Source organism: Antechinus flavipes, chromosome 6 (assembly GCF_016432865.1).
Source record: "Antechinus flavipes isolate AdamAnt ecotype Samford, QLD, Australia chromosome 6, AdamAnt_v2, whole genome shotgun sequence".
In the NCBI taxonomy this organism is placed as follows: Eukaryota; Metazoa; Chordata; class Mammalia; order Dasyuromorphia; family Dasyuridae; genus Antechinus; species Antechinus flavipes.
The window spans coordinates 124,540,719-124,560,182 of NC_067403.1; positions in this window are offsets into that span (position 1 = coordinate 124,540,719).

The window sequence follows — 19,464 nt, forward strand, 5'->3', positions numbered from 1 at the left end:
ATTTCACATTTTTCTCCATTGTTTGATTTTTTTGGATTTGCTTGACTGATTCTTCTTGTCTCCTCGAGTCATTCAATTCCACTTGTTCAATTCTGATTTTCAGTGAAGTATTCTCTTCACTCACTTTTTTAAAATCTTTCTCTAATTGTCCAATTGAGTTCTTTTGTTCTGTGGAATTTTTTTCCATTTCGCCAATTTTGTTTTTTAGAGAGCTGTTTTCTGTTTCCAGTTCACTAATCCTATTTTTCAAGGATTTTACTTCTTTATCCACTCTCTCTTTAACTGACTTCTCCAGGCTCTTTTCCCATTTTTCTTCTAGCTCCCTTGTGAGAGCCTTTTTAATCACTTCTATGAGGTTCATCTGTGCTGAGGAACAGATGATTTCCTCCTTTGGGGAATCACCTGGGGACTGCCTGTTTTTAGTCTCCTCAGGATTTAGAGTCTGCTCTCTATCTGTATAGAAGCTGTCAAGGGTTAAAGTCCTCTTCAGCTTCTTGCTCATTCTGTCTATTAATCAGAGATAAACTACCAAAGAAAAACAGAAAAAACTGGAGTCTTTCTTTGGGGGGGGGGGGGCTGGGTGTGTTATCGAGCTTCCTCTACAGACTGCAGGTGGCAGCAGTGAGGCACTAGCAGGACTGTGCTGCGCCTGCGCTCTGAGATCCCAAAGCGTGCTGAGTCACTGAGGGTGGGGAAGGGGGGGGGCCAGGTCCTGAGAGAGTCCAGCTGTTTGGGGTTGTATTCTTCAGCCCCGGTGTTTTTAGCTTCTCTGCTGGGCTGTTGACTTGCTGCAGGTTCCAAACCTGTAGCGAAGCTCTCCCCGCAGAGACGGCTACGATCACTCCCCACCCCCTCTCAGCTCTGCTCCGTGCTCTCACTGCCGCTGCCCTCAGCCTGCGCCCGATCTAAAACCGCCCCAGCCCTCCAGTAAAGACAGACCTTTCTTGGCGGATCTCAAGGATGGCTTCTCTTGGTAACTATTTGTGGGTTTTTTTCAGTCAAGCATTGATTCAGAGGCTTGTAATGAAGTGGATAGTGAGAGAAAGCGCGGAGCTTATGCAACTGTGAGCCTCCTCTCCGCCATCTTAACAGGAAGTCCCCTACATGTGAATTCTACCAAACATTTAGAGAACAATTAACTCCAATGCTAAATAAACTATTTGAAAAAATAGGGATTGAAGGAGTCCTACCAAACTCCTTTTATGACACAGACATGGTACTGATACCCAAACCAGGTAGGCTGAACACAGAGAAAGAAAATTATAGACCAATCTCCCTAATGAATATTGATGCTAAAATCTTAAATAAAATATTAGCAAAAAGATTACAGAAAATCATCCCCAGGATAATACACTATGACCAAGTAGGATTTATACCAGGAATGCAGGGCTGGTTCAATATTAGGAAAACTATTAGCATAATTGAATATATCAATAACCAAACAAACAAAAACCATATGATCATCTCAATAGATGCAGAAAAAGCATTTGCTAAAATCCAACATCCATTCCTAATAAAAACACTTGAGAGCATAGGAATAAATGGACTTTTCCTTAAAATAGTCAGGAGCATATATTTAAAACCATCAGTAAGCATCATATGCAATGGGGAAAAACTGGAACCTTTCCCAGTAAGATCTGGAGTGAAGCAAGGTTGCCCTCTATCACCATTATTATTTAATATCATATTAGAAACACTAGCCTCAGCAATAAGAGTCGAGAAAGATATTAAAGGAATTAGAGTAGGCAATGAAGAAACCAAACTATCACTCTTTGCAGATGATATGATGGTATACCTAGAGAACCCCAGAGATTCTACTAAAAAGCTATTAGAAATAATTCATAATTTTAGCAAAGTAGATGGCTACAAAATAAATCCCCATAAATCCTCAGCATTTTTATATATCTCCAACAAAACTCAACAGCAAGAGATACAAAGAGAAATTCCATTCAGAATAACTGTTGATACCATAAAATATTTGGGAATATATCTACCAAAGGAAAGTCAGGAATTATATGAGCAAAATTATAAAAAAGTCTCCACACAAATAAAGTCAGACTTAAATAATTGGAAAAATATTAAGTGCTCTTGGATCGGCCGAGTGAATATAATAAAGATGACAATACTCCCCAAACTAATCTATTTATTTAGTGCTATACCAATCAGACTTCCAAGAAAATATTTTAATGATCTAGAAAAAATAACAACAAAATTCATATGGAACAATAAAAAGTCGAGAATCTCAAGGGAATTAATGAAAAAAAAATCAAATGAAGGTGGCCTAGCTGTACCTGATCTAAAATTATATTATAAAGCAGCAGTCACCAAAACCATTTGGTATTGGCTAAGAAATAGATTAGTGGATCAGTGGAAAAGGTTAGGTTCACAAGACAGAATAGTCAACTATAGCAACCTAGTGTTTGATAAACCCAAAGCCCCTAACTTCTGGGAAAAGAATTCATTATTTGATAAAAACTGCTGGGATAATTGGAAATTAGTATGGCAGAAATTAGGCATGGACCCACACTTAACACCATATACCAAGATAAGATCAAAATGGGTCCATGACCTAGGCATAAAGAACGAGATTATAAATAAATTAGAGGAACATAGAATAGTTTATCTCTCAGACTTGTGGAGGAGAAAGAAATTTGTGACCAAAGATGAACTAGAGACCATTACTGATCACAAAATAGAAAATTTTGATTACATCAAATTAAAAAGCCTTTGTACAAACAAAACTAATGCAAACATGATTAGAAGGGAAGCAACAAACTGGGAAAACATCTTCACAGTTAAAGGTTCTGATAAAGGCCTCATTTCTAAAATATATAGAGAACTGACTCAAATTTATAAGAAATCAAGCCATTCTCCAATTGATAAATGGTCAAAGGATATGAACAGACAATTTTCAGAGGATGAAATTGAAACTATTACCACTCACATGAAAGAGTGTTCCAAATCATTATTGATCAGAGAAATGCAAATTAAGACAACTCTGAGATACCACTACACACCTGTAAGATTGGCTAAGATGACAGGAAAAAATAATGATGAATGTTGGAGGGGATGTGGGAAAAATGGGACACTAATGCATTGTTGGTGGAGTTGTGAACGAATCCAACCATTCTGGAGAGCAATCTGGAATTATGCCCAAAAAATTATCAAATTGTGCATACCCTTTGATCCAGCAGTGTTTCTATTGGGCTTATATCCCAAAGAAATACTAAAGAAGGGGAAGGGACCTGTATGTGCCAAAATGTTTGTAGCAGCCCTATTTGTAGTGGCTAGAAACTGGAAAATGAATGGATGCCCATCAATTGGAGAATGGCTGGGCAAATTGTGGTATATGAATGTTATGGAATATTATTGTTCTGTAAGAAATGACCAGCAGGATGAATACAGAGAGGACTGGCGAGACTTACATGAACTGATGCTAAGTGAAATGAGCAGAACCAGGAGATCATTATTTGACAACGATATTGTATGAGGACATATTTTGATGGAAGTGGATTTCTTTGACAAAGAGACCTAACTAAGTTTCAATTGATAAATGATGGACAAAAGCAGCTACACCCAAAGAACGAACACTGGGAAACGAATGTGAACTATCTGCATTTTTGTTTTTCTTCCCGGGTTATTTATACCTTCTGAAACCAATTCTCCCTATGCAACAAGAGAACTGTTCGGTTCTGCAAACATATATTGTATCTTGGATATACTGCAACATATCCAACATATAAAGGACTGCTTGCCATCTAGGGGAGGGGGTGGAGGGAGGGAGGGAAAAAAAATCGGAAAAGAAACGAGTGCAAGGGATAATGTTGTCATAAATAAAAATTAAAAAAAAAAAGAAAAAAATATTCTCAATATCCTAATTTTTCATGCTAACTCAAAGTTGAACCTAAAGTCTTAAAAACTACTCCTGTTAGAATCAAAGTCCTGGCTGTCCTTTCGACTAAATTTAAAAAGCTTTGCATAAAGGTCCCAAGAAGGGTAGTGTATTTGCCATCCAGAGACTAGCCTACCTTGGGAGTTCATTATTTGAGAAATTATTGGGTGTTGAATTTTTGTAGTTATAACAGCTTGGAAACATCTACTGAAGTGTAAAAAATATTTAAATATATCAGTGGGAATCTTGACTTGACAAAATCAATAAATTTTCCACAACTGAGGGCTGTTTTTGGTTATATGAGCTCTATCAGGTTCCAAAATATCTTTATGCAGAGCTCTTATGATTACTTTATAATATAGCTTCTTCTACTCCCACTACCTCCATCAGACTCTCTGTAGTAAAGCAAATACATCAACTAGAATGTTTTGAAGTTCAATACTTTCCCTAATACAAAAGAGCCTTCTGTTTAACTGTGACCATGCTTTGGTGAAGGGACATGATTGATTAAAATTCACCAGAGAATATTTCCAGGATTATTTCTATCCAATGCCTTTTAAAGTTACCTTGTGGATCAAATATTCTCTATAACTATATTTAATAATGTATTCAGTCAGACATTTCACAAAATTCCTTTGAGACTATATTCTGTGGTAGTATATTTTTGGAAATTCATTTTGATAAACAATATTCAACTAATGTTACTATTTAACTCTTATCTAACTCCATAGATCCTGGTATAACTATAAGCTCTGTCCCATATAGAGATCAAAACAAGACTAAGTATGATCCAACTTATTGTTATACTGGATATATCTATTTATTTTATATTTTTATCCTGTGTGCTCTTTTAAATATTATTATCAGAATGGTCAAAGGATATGAACAGACAATTTTCACATGAAGTAATTGAAACTATTTCTACTCATATGAAAAGATGTTCCAAATAGTTATTGATCAGAGAAATGCAAATTAGGACAACTCTGAGATACCATTACATACCTGTCAGATAGACTAAGATGACAAGAAAAGATAATGATGAATGTTGGAGGGGATGTGGGAAAACTGGGACACTGATGCATTGTTGGTGTAATTGTGAACAGATCCAACCATTCTAGAGAACAATTTGGAACTATACTTAAAAAGTTATCAAACTGTGCATACTCTTTGATCCAGCAGAGTTACTATTGGGCTTATATCCCAAAGAGATATTAAAAAAGGGAAAGGGATCTGTATATGCAAACATGTTTGTGGCAGCCCTATTCATAGTGGCTAGTTTCTAACTAGAAATTAATGGATGCCCATTAATTGGAGAAAGGATGAATAAATTGTGGCATATGAATGTTATAGAATATTATTTTTCTGTAAGAAATGACCAGCAGGATGAATACATTGAGGCTTGGAGAGACTTACATGAACTGATACTAAATGAAATGAGCAGGACCAGGAAATCATTATACACTTCAACAACAATACTATATGAGGATCAATTCTGATGGAAGTGGCTATCTTTGGCAATGAGAGGATCCAAATCAGTTACAATTGATCAGTGATTAACAGAACCAGCTACATCCAGAAAAAGAACACTGGGGAATGAGTGTGGACCACAACATAACATCTCCACTCTTTCTGTTGTTATTTGCTTGCATTTTTGTTTTCATGTGCATGTGATATCTTCCTATTATACTTTGTTTCTTATAAATATGGTCCAAGCTTTCCTTTATCTTTATATCCATTGAACCTGGAATGATGCCTGTTATATAGGAGAAACTTACTAATGTTTCTTGAACTGAATAAAAAAATAGTACTTACAAGTACTATAATTGTTATATTATAATTATTTGTTATCATAAGGAAGATATTGACCAAAGGAAATCAGAATATAGGTAAGCAGTTATAAAATAGGAATGGGGAGGGAATAGGCCATAAATAAGAAAAATCTTAGAGAAGGTTAGAAATCCTTCATTTCCAGTGGTTTACATACAGGTATGCTTGGAAGCCAGTGACCAGAGAAAATATTCTCATGATTCTATCATATTTTTCTTTATAGCATAATAGGTATATCACTTAATACTTGTTGAATTAATCAGTTGAATTTGTATTTAATATTACTATTTGTTTGTATTACTCCTAGAAGGCATAGTCAGGGGTTTTATGAAAATCTTAAGAGTATTTGACCAATATATTTTCTCTAAAATTGAAAATACTGACATTTTGGAAGGGCATAAGACTTTTCCAATATCACACAGTGACTCACAGATATACTCCATAAAATAAAGATTTTATTTTAAATTTTTTTATTTCATTCTTTCTTATTTCAAAGATATTTTAAGTCACAATATTTTTCTACATGATTTTTTTCTTAATAGATATACTTTTCTTTGAATCAATGTTTATAAAGTTTTGTTGCTATTCAACTTTCTCTACTTTAAAGTTACTCATGGATTTAATTATAATAGCAATTATTTTTAACTCATTGAATTAAAGGGTAAAATTGTTATCCTTCCAGATTTTTTTGCCAGTCAATTGGCCACTCATATGTTGTAATACTTTGAATGTTTCCTAAATTGGTTATGTTGACAGATTAAATGTCAGATTCCACAAAGTTTATATCTAATGTGACTCCCTGGATCATGTAATCTAATTGGTAATGCCTTCTAAAATTACATTATAGATCAAGTATTCTTTAATACCATATTTAATATGCTCAATTAATAATAATGTTTATTTATTATATTATTATAATGTTTAATTTAGTAATAGTTTAATTTCTGAAAGTTGGCATTTCTGTTTATCATAGTTATAAATTCTACCAATATGACCTGCTAAAACAATCAGAATGACTTGTAGGTATCAGAAGGTCATTGGTAGACAATGTCCACAGAACTTGTCAGTTTTTGATGAATTTGTTAACTTATCAGCACACTAAAGTTTTGGTAAGTACTAAATTGAGTGGTTTGATGGTGTTATGAATAGGAAGCTAGTCAAGAAGATTCAAATTCAAGTTCCCCCTCTGAAACATATTAGCTATGCATACTTGGATAAGCCTCCTAACCTTTCAGTGTCCCAGACATTTTTCCTAAACCTCAATGAAGACTTACAATAGTAGAAGGAGTTTCCTCATCAGAACTTCCTTACACAATGAAATCAGAATTTAGAGACCCTAACCCCAAGAACAATAAAAAATGTGTTAGATACAGGGATATTGTTTAAATATTTATTTTTTTTAATACTAGAGCTTAGATTTTGATCAGCATTCCATCAGTCTTGATTGGTTTGATTTAAAGAGACAAAATGTTTTTTAAGGTCTGTACCAATACTTAATGGGCTCCATGCCCTTGATCTTTAAAATGTAATATGGCAAAACTTCAGTTATGTGTGTATTAATTAGCTTGGATGTATCAAATTGACTCATTGTCTTCATTGATACAAATGTATTACAATATTCTAAGTTGTCAATTTTGATCTCCCATTTTCCTTAGCACTGCTGCCTGACTTTGTTAAACCAATTGAAGGTATTGTGTGATGTATTTAATGTCCTCCTGCTTTTTGCTTTTTGCTCTTTACACAAAACGTCTCACCCCCCACAAAACTCCTAGATGCCTTGTGAATTATACATTTTGCAACGTAGAAGCCAATTGCCACATGTTCATTTAGATTTTAATAATTCAGGATAAATCTGTTCCAACTGCAATTGGGCTGATCTACCTCACTTTGTAAAAGACATTTAGATGAAATGACTTAATTAAGTTTACTCTTTGAGATACTTTAAGTTATGTTACATTCAGATTCAAATAATTTCATTAATCATTTGGGACACTATAATTCTAAGGAACATTTTGGCCGTGGTTATAAATATTAGTCCATCATTTTCCTTTAGGGCAGTGAGTCAGAGGAAGGACAGGGTATCCTCTGAATTTTCAGGGGCCATGTTTGTACTTTACAGATTTTTTTCATAGTTTATTTGTACTTTTTGTGTCCTTAATTCAGTAATTATATTATACTTTTGTATTTAAATAAAGTATTTATTCATTATTAGGCCTAAGGATAATTATCTAAAATTTTTAGTCCACTAACGTGATCTAATTTGGTGATTGGTTAAGCCTAACTCTATTGAATAATGTTTTGGGAGGGGGACTCAGCAGCTCTTAATCATATGACATATGAACCACTATACCATAAGAGATACATGTTATAATTATAATGATTCATATGTCTGCATGGCAGTTGAAATCTCTGATTTCTTGCTGTGATGTGAAGGTGACCTAAGGTCTTTGAAGGTTATACAAAAGGAACACAAGTTCTGAGAGATCCTACCAACGTGGGTTGATAGAAGTTTCAGCCATGGAACTTAGTCATCTAAGCTTAGTTAAGTTTGTAGAGAATTATCACCAAATTGCCTACAGGGTATGAATATTTTGTCCACAGGAGCTCTCCACAATTATCTATAAAGCCATAGAGAGATTGAGACTTGCAACAATGGAAGGAAGGCCTATTTTGGAGAAGATCACAGATGCTTTAAATATGAAAGCAGACAAGTTTTCAAAAGTATCTCTCCTCATATCCCTGTAAGATGGGCACTTCAAATATGATTTATCCCTACTTACAGATTAGGAAATAGGTAACAACTTGCTCCAGCTTGAACTAATCTTCTGAGTCCAAATTTAGTACTCTTATTAATATGATATATGCATTTTTCAAAGCATTACTCTTTAATTAGCTTTTATGGACCTCAAAGAGCTATATAAATATTTATTATCATTAATGATAATAATAATTGTCAATGATTGCACAGCATTAATCATCATCACTTTAGCCCTATTGCCTTCCTTCAGTGTTTTAGCTATTTTTTTTCCTGAGGTAATTGGGGTTAAATGACTTGCCCAGGGTCACACAGCTAGGAAGTGTTAAGTGTCTGAGGTCAGATTTGAACTCAGTTCCTCCTGAATTCTGCTCCATTTTAGCTGTTTTTGGAAAAATCTTTGAGAATAAATTTTTTGTTTCTTTGTTTTTACTTTATGAAATATTGTCCATTTCATATTTTCTTTTATGTCTACCTTCTGATTTAGAGCCTATTATCTTTGGAGAATGGAGAAATGTTTATTTATTTTCAAAATAGAATTATGGCTTTTATTCCCAGTGAAATAATCTGGCCTTTAAGGAAATGCTTGAATTTTTAACTGGAGTAATCATGGACCTTCAGATAAGGACTTCAGAGTTTATCTGATTCAACTCATATATTACTATGTGTTCTCAACTAGCATTCAATTAGCCTTTATTTAAAGATTTTCAATGTTTGGGAACTTCTCAAGAAAACTCATTAGATTTTTGGATAACTCTAAATTTAAGGAAGCTTTACTTGCTATTGAACTAAATTCTAATTTTCTGAAATTTCCCATGATTCCTCATTCTATCTGTTAGGGTCAAATAAGGTTATTCTCTCAAATACTTGAAGACATTTATCATTTTCTTTTTAAGTCTTTCCTTTACAAAGCAAACATTCTGAGGTGATCTTTCCATGGTAAAGTTTTCAATATTCACCTTCCGAGTTGTCTTCTTTTGAACTTGTCAGTGCTAGTGCCCTTCCAAAAAAAAAATCACTCCCCAAACTGAATAGAGCACCAGTGGACTTGTTGCTGAAAATGCCATTCCTCTGATTCTTTAGTGTCCTGGGCACAGAGATTGCGGAATTCAGAATGGGTCTTGTTCCAATACCTAATTAATATGTGATGAAATTGTAGAAGTAGGTAGACAAATGAATTGTTAGTTAAGGGGACAACACCTTTGAAGCACTCCAACAAAATGAGGGCAATTCTCAGGTGTATTTAATCAGTGTATCTAGACAGAAAAAAAAGTAAAGCAAACCCAAATGGAAGGAATCTGACATGCAGCTCTTTGGATCTTTTTCTATTAGAAACACAGAAGAAGGCTGAATTGATGAAAAAGGAATTGGTAGTATAACACTGTCAGTTTTTAAAGTTTCGTATTCTTGGTGTCATGCTCTTAAATTTATCAAATGGAAAGCTAGGAAAAGAGATTATGAATGAGGAATCAAATATTAGGCTGGCAGTAGGTTTACAGTGGAGTGGTTCAAAGATAACAAAAAGGAAATTCAACCTCTATCTCACATTTTTCAAAATGGCCTAGAGGGTGATAAAATTCTACTAAAGAACTTAAAAAGCTTAAGTTTACAGATGTGGCAAAATCCTGTACCTCTGATCTCCTTTTTATTCTGCAAGCTTTCACACTTTGTATAGTGAGTTTGCCTCACACCTCTCACTCAATGTTGTTGCCACCATCATGGAGGAGAGCTAGTTGAGAGGGCAAATGCAACAGTGATTCCTCATGGATCCTGACATTCTTCAGATGTTCCTAGTTATTGGACTAGCTATATCAAGAATTTCAGTATTGCAGAATTTTCTGGAAAAGATATATACAAGATCTAGATAATAATAATAACTTCCACATATAATACTTAAAGATTTAAAAGTATTTCAAACCTAGAACTCTTCACTGCACTGCCCTCTTCAAAGAATTAGAAATGAGTAGCACAAAGAAGCCAGAGGAAAAGCACTGGGAAGTGCAGAATTCAATAAGTAACCAATGAGGTACTTCAATGAGAAGGAGGAGTAAAACTGTTATTAAGGAAGATTCTTGTAGAAACATATGAACTGGTTAAACTGAGAGGATGAAACATGTTGAACAGTCATACAGAACACTCCACTAACCTCCTTAAAATGGCAGGAGAAATGGAGAAAGGCCTCCAGAATATTGGATTGAACTCCAGTGGGAATTTCTGAAGACACTGATAAATATCTCCTGAAATGTTCAGATGTGGATAAGTTAAGATCTGTCCCATCAGAGGGAAAATATCTCAATTGTTGAGATTACAGATCTATTGGAGTAAATTAATCTGTTCTTATTAAATATATTATTTTGTTAGCAAGTCAGGTCTCCCAGGGAATCTCAGAGAAAAGCCCTTGAAATAAGGGATCTAAGAGGTGTGGGGTTTAGCAGAAAGATTGCTGCACTTGGTTACTTGAGATATCTTTACAGCCCTGCTGCCAAATTGCTAAGCAACCAAGAAGGAAGTTACTTCTCTTCTCTGGGACTTATTTTCTTCATCTGTAAAATGAGACACTTGATTCAAACACACACACACACACACACACACACACAGACACACACACACACACACACACACACACACATTTGCTTTTATAGTTGAAATACTTTGAAAGGCACTGGGGTTATGAGGAGGAAAACACATCTTTCCCCAAGGAACATCTGGTTTAATGAGGCTATTGCCATATACATGGGGATAGTATAAGAAAAAATGGGAATGGAAATGGGTGAAGGGAGGGGTCCAGAAGAAATTTATCCTAAAGGTCCCCAACAGGTCTAAAATATTGGGAGGCCATGGTTATAAAGAGCAATAAGGTAATCTAAAATATCCTATTGACTGGGTGTTTTGAAGTAAATAGTTAGGAAGTTGAATATGAAGCCACTTATTGTTGCCCAACCAACTCATGCAAGTGGAGCATGGAAAATGCTTCAGGAATTGGGAGCTATTGTTACTATTTTCTTCTTGCTTCTCTGCCCCTTTCTCCTCATTTAAGTTTTTAAAAATTTCTTCACTATCCCCTGATGCTTACCTAACTTGGAGATTGTATATAGCTGGTTCAGAGAAAACTGACAGGAATATTTCACAAACCATGTAAGATCACAGGAGTAATAGGAATAGTGAAAATATGTATTTGGTACGTAGGGATGCTCCCATTAATTAACCTGTCTAGATTCAGGCAGCTTGACAAAATGGGAAACATATTACATTTGAAACAGGAAATCAAGGTTAAATGCTGCCTCACTACTAACTTGTATAAATTTGACAAGTCACTTAACTTTTAAGAGACCTCAGTTTCTTCACAGAGTTTTTGGGAGGGAAACATTTTGTAAATCTTTTATATTATATAAATACCAATTATTATTATATGCAGTGATGTTAGTGAGTTTGGTTGCCCATGATCTGTTTTAATCATCTTAGCAAGCAGTTATCAGCTTGTTGAATGAAATCATTCAGCTTATTGACTGAAAACTTTTCATGGGAATCTGAGGACTTTCATAAAATGATTTGATAAAGCTATTCCTTGGATGGATAGTTTACTCATGTGAATGTGTTGCTAGGAATAGTATAGTTCTCCTTAAATTTCATTGCAAAAACATGGTCTCAAGGACTGTCAGTCCCTACCTAAATTATTTAACAAAGGAATTTCAGGAGCTGAAGCCTGAGCTAGTCAGGTTGGTATAGCATGGAAGAGAATTTTTCTGTTTCTCTGTGAAATTATGCCTGGAAGGGATAAGTTATGAACAGATTTTTGCCAATATAGCTTCCTCTCTTCTAAATAATGATGGTTTCTTTCCTAGATTCCTAGGCTCTTCTGAGTATAACTCTTTGCTCATGATTAAAACCTTCTTAATTAGAAACTAGAGAATTTTTGGTCTAATTTAAAACCAATTTAGAATTCTGGGATTGGAATTCTAATCTTTTTGGTGTTTGTGCCTATCTGCCAGGATGCCCGTAGCAAAACATAGCTTCCTCTTTCTAAGAATGAAAATGTTCTTTAATAGTCTATTAAAGAGGCCCCAAGGAGTTTGCTGACATCAAATAACACTCAAAAGTCAGTATTTTGCAGATTTCTGTTTAAATTAGATAGAAACACATGAACTATATTTCCCTCGATAAACACAAGATCCTAAAAATTAAGGACATAATTTAGATAGTTTGAAAACTCCTGGGAGGGCATAATAGGCAATCAAAGGATCAAAATTAGGGCCTTTGAGAGAAGGAAGAGGACCCAGTGGAGAATAATCAAAGTGACTGAATTATTAGAAAATAAGAACTATAAAGTATGGTTAAAAGAACTAGAATTTCTGTATTTGGGAAAATAGCTAAAAGATAATAATAGTACTCAAGATGACTACTCAAATGAAACAATTATTTCATCGATGTGGGTATTCCTTCCAATGTTGCATTTGGAAAACTATCCATGCTTATTCATGCTGTGAGACTATCTCTCATGGTCATAAGTGTATCATAGAAGTGGTCAATGCAACTAATCTCTCTAAATTTCAATTTGGAGAATCAAGTGACTAGACTTCTAATCCTAAACTCCTAAAAATGGAAATTATTAAAAAAATAAATTAAATGATATTCTAGACATTGGCTCTTTCATGAGCTTGGTCACTGATCCATAGATTTAGCTTAACCCATGCTCTGAGACCATCCTGGTCCATCAGGACTTGTTTAAGCCATTCATTTATTTTCAAATCTGACTTTCTGCTGGTACCAATCTGATCTTGTACCTTTCTAATAAAAATTTTCTATGTTTATTTCCTGTGCTTGGCTAAATATCTCTATTTCCTCCTAGCTACCCTAGTTGTTTTGTGACTAAAATCTTGTCCCATCTTAGCCTCCTTTAAATTTCTAGGGAAACCTCTCCATTCCTCATGGTCCTGGTATTTTAGGGTTTTCTTCCCCAGTGCTGAGGGTACATTGATCTGCCTAAGGTATAATGCTTTGCGGTAATGCTCCCAATTCACACTATCCTATCATTAACCAAGCCTCATTTATGACAGTGACTTCTCAGTGATCTGTTCACATGGGAAAAAACATAGATGATCAAATGTTTATTTTACATTTTTAACTGCTTTGGAAAGGGAAAAAACAAAACAAACAAAAAAAACCACTCACACTATTTTTATCCTGATTTTGAATTGTAGAGATTGTAGTGATTTTCCTGCCCCAGTCAGGAGAATTGATTTTTAGTGTAAGATTTATCACTGACAGAGATATTTGATCCAGGCAAGTCATTTTACTTCTCTCAGCTGTAAAACAAGGAAGGTTTAATGAAAGAATTTCTATGATCCCTGTCAGATCTAGCATTTTATAAAATTCAGAACATAATTTCATGACAAAGGAAGAAGCAATAGGGTACAGCAGAATGTTCATTGACTTGGTGCTGATTAACTGACCATAGTTAAGTGATAGCTATATGCTGTAGACATACTAATTTTATTATTTATGAAATGAGAAGATGGACCAGAAAACCATTAAGGATTTCTTTCATTCACTGTGGCTTCATAGAATACACAGTGTGCTATTTGGGAAAACAGATTTATTGAATCATAAAATTATGGAATTTCAAAAATATTCAATACATTAGAAGAAATCTAGTACAATCCATACTTGAAATAGGAATTCCCTTTATAACATCCTCAATTAGAGACCTTTAGGTTGAAGACATGCCTAAGCAGAGAATTCGGTAAGATAGATCTTTCATGTTGTCTATTAATTTCCAACGATCCTGATGATGAGTTAGTAATCATATCTGGGTTCATTCAGTTTTCTTAATATGTGACTACTAATTAGAATTTATTCAAGTAGACATTCTTTCCCCTTGTCCTCAATTACATTCCTTGTTATGTTTTGCTTAGATTAATGATAGAAATGAATTCATTGCTCTTAATGTATTTCAGATACATGTTACTTGGCCCAGGACATCTAATCTGGGATTTTTAAAAATACCCTAGAAAATTCATCAAGTGGATCAAGTGTAAGAGTAATTGATACTGAACTATTTCATATTGATATTCCAGTATTCTTTCATTGTGAATGACTCACAAAGATCAAATAACAGTTCAGATCTAAAATCATGTCTTGTTTTTTATTTGACTGGAACTATCATTCCACTGGGATTACACATTAAAGAAGTCTTTACTTTCAAAAATGTCTAAATATCAATATCTATTCAAAAACCTAAGTTGGAAAGGAAAACTCTTTTTTCCTCCTAAATCGTACAGTAGAGTGTTGGATCTGAATGTCAGGAAAACCCATCTTTCTCAGTTCAAATTCGGCCTCAGATATTTTCTATTTGTGTGAACATGGGCAAATCACTAAATCCTGTTCTTCTCAGTTTCCTTATCTGTAAAGCAAGCTAAAGAAGGATATTACAATAGTAATAATTATATGTAGTAATATAGCATATTACTGCATATGTGATAATATATTAGTAATGTATTATAAAATATGCATAATATAATATATATGATATAGTAGTAATGTATTGTAATAATAACTATTGTAGCTATCACTCTAGTATCTTTGCCAAGAAAACCCCATATGGAGTCACAAAGAGATGGCTGTGATTCAATAACAGCACAAAAAATAAATTATTTGAGAGGCACCATGTCAGTTAGTCAGTGCAGTGGATGGAGACTTTAGAGGCAGGAAGACTTCAGTTCAAATTCTTCCAAAGGTATCTGCTAGCTGTATGTCCTTGGGCAAAATTACTTAATCCCTAATTGTCTCCATTTCCCCATCTGTAAAATGAAGATAATAATGGCATCTACTTCCTGGGGCTGTTGAAAGGATCAAAAGAGATAATTGTAAATTTGGAAACTGGCACATAATAAGTGCTATATAACTGCTAGTGATAGTAATAACTATTATTATTATTAATAATAAATAGTAGATTGAAGATTTATTGGAGTTAGGAAGAAACATGTTTGAATACTATATCTGAAAGATACTAGCTATAAGAATATAAACAATTCATTTAACATTTCAGTGCCTTAGACATCTTTATAAAATAGTCATCCTTTATGACTAAAAAGGGCATGAGAATCTACTATGACTCTATTAAATCTCTGTGACATTTTAGATCAGCTATTCTTAACTTTTTTTCATATCATAATCTTCTTTGGTACTATGAGGAAATTCCTTATAATATTTATATAATATACAATATAATAATAAAATAACAATAATTGAACTTATAATATTTTAAATGCATAAATAAAATTCATAGAATCATAAAATAAATAAGTCTAATTATAGTATAGTTACGAAGATATTAAAAAGTAAATTTATAGATCTCCCTCCCCTGAGGTTGAGGCCCTAGCCTAGAGAAAAGCATCCTTCCCTGGTCATCTCTTCTGATACATATTGCATATTCTCCTAGTAGAAAACATGGTTATTAAGGGCAAACCCGGTTTTGCTTTTCTATTTGTGTCTAGAATTGTTAATAGTACATATTATATACTATGTGTAATATATGTGTATAATATATAATATTAAATTATAATATGTATAATATAATAATATAATAATTATATAAAATAAATATACATATATTTATATATAATATATAAATAACTAATAATATATAATATAATATATATGATAACATAATAATAATAATAATACTGTAACTAATGTGTAATACATACACACACACACATCTACTTTAGTAGAAGGAGTTTGAAATTTTGAATAATGAAATTTTTTTATACCCATTATTTGGTCTTGTCATTTGCATATGGTACAGAAGAAAGATTTCAGACTAGAATCAGGAGAAATGAGTTCCCAGCCCATTTCTGATGAATGAACTTGGGCAGGTCACCACTTTTCTGGATCTCAGTTTCTTAAACTGAAAAAGGAGAGCTGGACTAGTTGGCTTTTGATAGGTTCTCCCAGATCTAAGTTTATAATCCTACAACTTTTCATTTGTGATCTATCCTCCATGAATCTCCATAAACTCATCCTCATTATTGGGGATAATCTGAGTCCAAACTCTTGTTTCCAGGCAAATAAAAGAGAAAAGAAATCTACCTTTAAAAGTCTGAAAAAAAAATGTTCAGTTTCTTGGTTACATTATTAAAATTCTTCTTCTTCTTACCTCCAGAAAGAAATCCTGAGCTTCTGCCCAGAGTGGGAGTGAGAAAAGAGAAAGAATGAGCCTTCTGCAATGTGGGAGGGAAGATCTGAAGTCACTTATTCTCCAAGCTGCCGAATAAACACGTTGGCAGATATGACATCACTTATTTTTTTTTTAAATTTTATTTAATAATTACTTTATATTGACAGAATCCATGCCAGGGTAATTTTTTTACAACGTTATCCCTTGCACTCGTTTCTATTCCGATTTTTCCCCTCCATCCCTCCACCCCCTCCCCTAGATGGCAAGCAGTTTTATATATGTTAGATATGTTGCAGTATATCCTAGGTACAATATATGTTTGCAGAACCGAACAGTTTTCTTGTTGCATAGGGAGAATTGGATTCAGAAGGTAAAAATAACCTGGGAAGAAAAACAAAAATGCAAATAGTTCATATTCATTTCCCGGTGTTCTTTCTTTGGGTGTAGCTGCTTCTGTCCATCATTTATCAATTGAAACTCAGTTAGGTCTCTTTGTCAAAGAAATCCACGTCCATCAGAATACGTCCTCATACAATATCGTTGTCGAAGTGTATAATGGTTCTGCTCATTTCACTTAGCATCAGTTCATGTAAGTCTCGCCAAGCCTCTCTGTATTCATCCTGCTGATTATTTCTTACAGAACAATAATATTCCATAACATTCATATACCACAATTTACCCAGCCGTTCTCCAATTGATGGGCATCCATTCAATTTCCAGTTTCTAGCCACTACAAACAGGGCTGCCACAAACATTTTGGCACTTACAGGTCCCTTTCCCTTCTTTAGTATTTCTTTGGGATATAAGCCCAATAGAAACACTGCTGGATCAAAGGGTATGCACAATTTGATAATTTTTTGGGCATAATTCCAGATTGCTCTCCAGAATGGTTGGATTCGTTCACAACTCCACCAACAATGCATTAGTGTCCCAGTTTTCCTGCATCCCCTCCAACATTCATCGTTATTTTTTCCTGTCATCTTAGCCAATCTGACAGGTGTGTAGTGGTATCTCAGAGTTGTCTTAATTTGCATTTCTCTGATCAATAATGATTTGGAACACTCTTTCATATGAGTGGTAATAGTTTCAATTTCACATCTGAAAATTGTCTGTTCATATCCTTTGATATCAATTGGAGAATGGCTTGATTTCTTATAAATTTGAGTCAGTTCTCTATATATTTTGGAAATGAGGCCTTTATCAGAACCTTTAACTGTGAAAATGTTTTCCCAGTTTGTTGCTTCCCTTCTAATCTTGTTTGCATTAGTTTTATTTGTACAAAGGCTTTTTAATTTGATGTAATCAAAATTTTCTATTTTGTGATCAGTAATGGTCTCTAGTTCATCTTTGGTCACAAATTTCTTTCTCCTCCACAAGTTTGAGAGATAAACTATCCTATGTTCCTCTAATTTATTTATAATCTCGTTCTTTATGCCTAGTTCATGGACCCATTTTGATCTTATCTTGGTATATGGTGTTAAGTGTGGGTCCATGCCTAATTTCTGCCATACTAATTTCCAATTATCCCAGCAGTTTTTTATCAAATAATGAATTCTTATCCCAGAAGTTAGGGTCTTTGGGTTTGTCAAACACTAGACTGCTATAGTTGACTATGCTGTCTTGTGAACCTAACCTTTTCCACTGATCAACTAATCTATTTCTTAGCCAATACCAAATGATTTTGGTGACTGCTGCTTTATAATATAATTTTAGATCAGGTACAACTAAGCCACCTTCATCTGATTTTTTTTCATTAATTCCCTTGAGATTCACAACTTTTTATTGTTCCGTATGAATTTTGTTGTTATTTTTTCTAGATCATTAAAATATTTTCTTGGAAGTCTGATTGGTATAGCACTAAATAAATAGATTAGTTTAGGGAGTATTGTCATCTTTATTATATTCGCTCGGTCTATCCAAGAGCACTTAATATTTTTCCAATTATTTAAGTCTGACTTTATTTGTGTGGAGACTTTTTTATAATTTTGCTCATATAATTCCTGACTTTCCTTTGGTAGATAGATTCCCAAATATTTTATGGTATCAATAGTTATTCTGAATGGAATTTCTCTTTGTATCTCTTGCTGTTGGATTTTGTTGGTGATGTATAAAAATGCTGAGGATTTATGGGGATTTATTTTGTAGCCAGCTACTTTGCTAAAATTATGAATTATTTCTAATAGCTTTTTAGTAGAATCTCTGGGGTTCTCTAGGTATACCATCATATCATCTGCAAAGAGTGATAGTTTGGTTTCCTCATTGCCTACTGAGGAATTCCTACTCTTAATTCCTTTAATATCTTTCTCAACTCTTATTGCCGAGGCTAGTGTTTCTAATATGATATTAAATAATAATGGTGATAGTGGGTAATCTTGCTTCACTCCAGATCTTACTAGGAAAGGTTCCAGTTTTTCCCCATTGCATATAATGCTTACTGATGGTTTTAAATATAAGCTCCTGACTATTTTAAGGAAAAGTCTTTTTATTCCTATGCTCTCAAGTGTTTTTATTAGGAATGGATGTTGGATTTTATCAAATGCTTTTTCTGCATCTATTGAGATGATCATATGGTTTTTGTTTGTTTGGTTATTGATATAGTCAATTATGCTAATAGTTTTCCTAATATTGAACCAGCCCTGCATTCCTGGTATAAATCCTACTTGGTCATAGTGTATTATCCTGGGGATGATTTTCTGTAATCTTTTTGCTAACATTTTATTTAAGATTTTAGCATCAATATTCATTAGGGAGATCGGTCTATAATTTTCTTTCTCTGTTTTCAGCCTACCTGGTTTAGGTATCAGTACCATGTCT